Source organism: Poecilia formosa, unplaced genomic scaffold (assembly GCF_000485575.1).
Source record: "Poecilia formosa unplaced genomic scaffold, Poecilia_formosa-5.1.2 Scaffold2230, whole genome shotgun sequence".
NCBI lineage: Eukaryota > Metazoa > Chordata > Actinopteri > Cyprinodontiformes > Poeciliidae > Poecilia > Poecilia formosa.
The window spans coordinates 1,426-7,741 of record NW_006802169.1 but is presented as its reverse complement, the minus strand read 5'-3'; positions in this window follow the sequence as shown (position 1 = coordinate 7,741).

Genomic DNA, 6,316 nt, shown 5'->3' with positions numbered 1-6,316 from the left:
GCTGCCATGCCGCATTTAGCAGCGGTGAGTGACCGGCCGCGCGCAGGTGAGCAGCCGCCTGTCGCAGGGAGTTTGTGTGAGAAGCCTGGCCGTTGATAAGCAGGGAAGCAGATGCTGAAGGCAGCCGCCGCTGGGAGTTTGTTGGAAACAAACACTCCTGTTTGGAAGCATTGTTCCTCCAGAGGAACACGCTGCGAATGGCGTGGAGCTGGGAGCCGAGCTGAAGGTGTCTCCCAGCTGGATAATAACATTAGAAAGAGCTGGATTTGTTTTGGTGGAGCTGCAGGAGTCAGAGATGTAATGTGGTCTCTTTACTGGGCCTGCAGAGATGCAAATTAAACTTTGTAGCCCCGTTTCAACATCCAGAGGTTCCTCCAGGACTGCTGGTCCTTCCTCTAAAATCTTCTCATTCTCTACTATAGAAAACCTGATTATTTGAAGTAGTTTCTTTTATTTACTCAGGTTTCTCCTGTTCAGATCACACAACAAGAGATCCGCAGGACATCTCTATAAAACAAGCTTACAGAGGCTGCATGCAGCAGGTCGTTATAATGAATGTGTGTCAGTTTGTCACTCAGTATGGAAAAACATTCCTGACAGATTACAGCATCTTAAAAAGTCATAAAGGGACTTCCTCTGTCTCCGTCCTCTCACTAAGCTGCTTCTAAACGACACGCATCCTGTTTTACTGTTACACTTTTCTCATTTAGGCAAAAAATAATTTGGGTTTTAATGAGATATAAAAGTCGTTAAACCAAGAAAAGACACACTGCTCTCGTACTTATTTCCCAGCTCTGGCAGTTAAGCTCTTCTGTCCAGAGTTACTGGACTCAGTGGGTAAGACGTGGGCAATACGACTCTCTGCTCAGGGCGTCTCTGTCTGGGGTAACCGCTACAAACATCTAGAGAAACAAAGAAAAGACAATAATGTGACATCATCAGAGATATATTTATGTCTTAGGGCTAATTCCCAAAGACATAAATATATGTCTATATGTTGGACTAGTCCAACTCCAGTCTGTTTGTCTTGAAAGTCCGGTTCGTTTGGTGAGTGTGAACGCTTAACCAAACTAAAACGGCAAACTCTGGTCCGTCTACAAACCTTCAACTTGCTCCATCGGATCGGCCTCCCGGGCGGTTCAGGAGGGAATCCCTCATATCCCTGTATGGAGCCAGAATCCTGCCCCTTTCTCTGCGCAGAGGAAGCGTGTTAATTGCGAGCGGAATAAGCGGGTTAAAGTCAGCCTGTTGATCCGTCCGGTGATCCGCAGCTGGAGGAGAGAAGCAGCCTGAGGACAGAGGCAGCAGCAGGTTTAGGATTACAGGACATGAAATCGCCTCGGTAACGCCGTCCTATCCGCTCCGGTCAGCCGTCCTCTGCAGGTAAACCTGCAGCCTGCTGAGGAAATGTTCATCCTGATGCAGCTAAACTGGACCTTCAGATCCTTCCTCTGCACTCGCGCCAACATGACAGGAATCCGTTTCTGTAACTGTGAACATTTAGATTACTGGGCAGTTTTATTTATTTACTTTAAATTCAAATTTAAAGACAATTAGAATTTTCTTCAATATGTAAAGCATAATATTTCTCAGGTCACAAATATTTCTGCAGAAACACGTTATTGGCTGGTATAAATTTTCTTCTATCCTATTTTAACATCAAATCAGAAATAGGTAAGGGATTCGTATCAAACTCATGCCGCGGGGGCCAAAACTAGCTCGCTTTAACGTCTTATGTGGCCCTCATAAAGAGAACATTCAAGATAGCCGCTAAAATATCATTTTATCATCAAATCGAAGCAGTTTTTATCTCTGCCAAGTCGGGGCTTGAACAGCTGCGCTAGCTCCTTTTAGCACAACCTGAACACAGTGATGGTCTTCTCCAGCGTCCAATCAGATCGCTTTTTAGAAGCAGAAGTTAACCTGTTGTTCACAGGTTGTCATTCACACGAGGACCCAAATTTGGGTCCTCGTGTGAATGACAGGTTAAAACTGGATGTCGTTTGTGCGTCAGATTTACAGGTGTACCAGAAACATGGAAATACAAAGGTTCCCGACCAAACAAAAATTTTATTAATTGCATTAAAATTTGTTTTATGTTGATATTTATGGAATTACATCATGAAAATCAATGCAACAGCAAAAACTGTAAATAACAGCAGGAGTGTAAACACTGATGGAGTTTGTTTCTGCTTGAAGGAAGGATCTGTGATGATGCCAATTTGTTCACCTGGGATGCAGCAGTTTCATACACGAGGTGCAAAATTAGTCTAGATTATAGGTCCATTAATCCTAATCTACAGAACCTGTAATCTGTATCTAATCCCCCTAATCTTCCATTTTATAACTGAGAATCAGCAGAGAAAAACTCAGGAATCGTTGATGTAATCCAGCTTATTTTCAACGGAACCTTTGTACTCAGAGGCTCTGCAGCTTTTACATGTTGGCTGCGAGGCGGTTTCACTTTAAAAGGCTAATGGAGCGGACAGAGAGTTTTATTGCATGGAAGACAAACTTCAGGGCAACACGACCCACACGCCTCTTCCTTCTGCTTGTAAAATTTTCCACAAAGCATCAAACACAGATATCAGCATTTAAACCAGGAATGAAAGGCTTTTAATCCCAGTTTGGAGGATTTTGGTCTCATTTTGCTCCGTGCCGCTGAACCTTGAGGGAGCCGTCCTCTGAGGACCAGATGACACTGATCAACAGCTCAATATGTCCGTAATTAAAGCTGCAGCGCATTCATCATGTCGGAGACGCACAGCAATGACTCGCGGATGTCAGATCGTCCCGTATTGACTGAGAGATATGCTTTTAAATTGAATAAACCGCAGCGCGAGGATCAGCAGCAGCTCTCCAACATGTACCTGCAGCAGACACAATCAATAGCAACATAATAACGCAGAATTGATGCGGTTTTGTTTCTGATTTCGTCTTTTCATAAAAGCTTCTGATTCGACGATGCTGAAAAGGTTATGGGCGGGGCTAAAAGCCAGCGCTTGATGAGGAGTCGGGATTAATTGCTCATGGAGACGTGAAAACAAAAGGAGAGCAGGCAGAGCGGGGCGAGAGGCGAGCCAGAGATTAGTGGAGCTGATGTACGGACGGACGGGGAAAAGGTGGAGTGGAGCGCTGCCGCTCGCCCGAGGCCAAAGCAATAAACGGGCCGCCGTTAAAAACCAATACCTGCTTATTAACTCCCCCACTCTGTGAGCTTGTAAAAGCCAGTGGAACAATGTTTGAGTTGGCACTCTTCCCTTCCCTCGCTCTATCGCTCTTTCCAACCCAAGACCTTAACAGGGAGAGATGCAGTCAGAGTGGAAAGCTGGACGGGGCCCAAACTGCAGAAAGGATTCTGGTGCCGCCAGCGGCAGCCATGTTGGTTTGGGGCAGGAACACGCTTCTTGTTACCAGTCGCTGCACTTAAATGTGTCCAGGTATGATTTTCATGTTTGCAGACCTGAGATATTAATTCATATTTAGTCACTTCTCCACTTCCTGAGTGAATTTACTACAACCTGCAGAATCTTTTCCTTTTTTTGTGCCTATTTTGATGGGTTTTTTTTTTTTTTTTTTTTTTAATTTAGACCAATAAAGTCTTATTGTTGCAGCTTTAGGACCAACTTGAAAAAAACCTTAAAATAAGGATCCAGCCTGCAGACATTTCTTCCATCATGAAATTATAATCACACATCATGATTTATTCAGTTTGTTCAGTGGATACTTTGTGAACCAGCTGCCATGCATGGTGGTGGTGGTGGCATCATGCTGTGGGCCTGCTCACAAATTTACATTTCTAAATTGGTCTTTACAAGCCTGCATCTTAAATGCTGTTTAAACTTTCTGGAATATCTTTAAAAATCAGTTTTTTCCCTGAAAACCAGTTTTAAATCATTTTACCAATTTAATTAAACAGATAATCAAATATTCAGTTAGAACGACGGCAGGAAATTATTAATGGCTGCAAAAAGCATGTTGAGGTAAAAAAAAAAAAGGAAAGGAAAAATTAAACTTTCCATTTCTACACCTTTTCTTATTCTTTGTCACCCTCCTCCTCCTCTTCTTCTGTGCTTTGATTCCACATCATGTCCCATGCTGCGTTCATGGGCCTGTGGATAAATAGAAATATCTGCAATCTCTCGATGAATACATGCACTGTTGTGATTACTTAATAGACTCCACAGGGTTTTTGGCAGGAATGTAATGCCATACTGGTCCAACATCAGTGTCTGACCTCACACATGCATTTCCTTAAAAATCCCAAAATATGAGGCAAGCATCAAACAAATGAATGCTTGAATCTTTTCTCTTCAGTTTGTTTTTGTGATGAGAAGGAGAAGAAAAGAAAAATGAACAAACTTTCCTTTTCTGTACCTTTATTTCTTCTTCGTCATCCTCCTCTTCTTCTGTTTTGTATCTTCATCACGTCCCACATGCTGTGTTCATGGCCCCACAAATAAACAGAAATGACCCAATCAGAGCTACTCAGTCAGGAATGGGACTCCTTACTTCCTCAACATTAGTGTCTGACTTCACATATGCATTTCTGGAAGAATGGTTAAAAAAAAAAATCCCAAAATATGAGGCAACCATTAAACAAATGAATAGTTAAATATTTTCTGTTTCTATTGAGTATTAATGTCTTTTTACAAGCCATTATTAGCAGATAATAAAGCCGTTTTCTAGTCATCTGTCTGCTTTGGGTTGGACTATCCTCTCTTCGTTAATGCGCCGTCATGATGCAGCGCGGTACAAAAAATAAAAAAATAAAACGCAGAACAATAATGAGTGTTTCTGTGAAGACAAACAGAGCCGACTGTTTTCCAGCTTTCCCTGAACTTCTCCTAATGACCCGCTAATGAAGGTCGAGGGGGGTGGAGACAGAGTGTTGCCTGGAGAGCCATGTGTTCATCCCCACACACACACACACACACACACACACACGCTACCCCTTCCATAACCCATCTATCGTTGGGAAACATGCGCCGCCCCCCGGAGCGATTTAAAGCCATAAGACCCGACCCCTGCTGCACGGCCTGCCTGCCTCTAACACTCACATCCTCGCTTTCATCTGCAGAGAAAATATGCCTCAGCAGTTACTTTCACCTTTTTATTAATTTATTTTTCTAATTTCCCCCTCCTGATCCACTCCAACACACACACACACACACACACACACACACACTCACACTCACGGCAAGTTAAAAGCTGTCAGCCTGCCCGTCAGACAAGGTTGTTTTAGATTTTCCACTAAATTGAACTCTTTCATTAGCGGCTGACAGATGTCTAAATGCCCCGTGTCCCCTGATAACCACCCACCCGGCTCCAGACGCCCATAGAGAGGGCCCCGGGGCCGCTTGTTCCCCATCTGAAGCGGGGTCGGAGGGAACACGGAGGGCCGGATGGGAGGGGGAGCTAATCTAGGAAGTGTCCTCTGGAGCGCCCTCCAGCTTGGAGCGTTTCAGCCTTTTATCCTTGTTTTCTTCTCCATCTTCTTGGATCTCTGCCTCCATCTTTTTGTCCTCGGCACAAAAAAAGAGAGAATCTTTTCAAGGATGTAAAATCCTGACGGAAAGCCGGGGAGGCTTGGTCACGTGTCGGGACGGGATCACGCCGATCCCGTCCTTGACGTGGGCGGATCAGAGCGTGGGCTCATTAAAAGCCGCCGTGGCGCTGAGACCACACACGCTGGTCCCCGCTCGCCTTACCTTTCTGCTGCTGAGATAATTAGCCACTCTTCGGCGGCACGACGCAGGCCTCAAGGTTGTGTGTGTTCCTCCAACCAAAGGCACATCAAAGCCTCCCTTCAAAGCCAGCTGGATCTCAAGCAGGGTTAAGGTTTAAAAGCAGCAATTTACAGTCCAAAGACATAAGTCATTTAATCAGTCGGTTATTATTTCAAGTCAGCGGACGGCGCTGCAAACAGACTGTAAGTGATAATGTGCATTATCGGTTTCAGTGATGTGAGAAATCCTGTCCTTTCATGCAGAAGGGCCCGTGGTCGCAGGACCCCCGCTGCGCCGGGCTTTGAAGCCGACGCGAACACTTGCTTTGGAGGCTCTGGCTGCGTTCACGCTGCAGGTCTGAGTGCTTATTAGATCCGTCAGAGGAGATGAAGGCCAAACAAAGTTAGAATGACACATCATTTGTCCAAATGAACAGCTCCTACTGTCACAAACGCCACGCTGACACCAGAGAACTTCAGCAATCAAAGCAAAACTTTTTAAACAGTCTTAATTAAACAGGACAAATAATAAAAGATTCACTTCTCCCGTGTTTGATTGTAGATAAATGGATGGTGAAATTGTGGAAA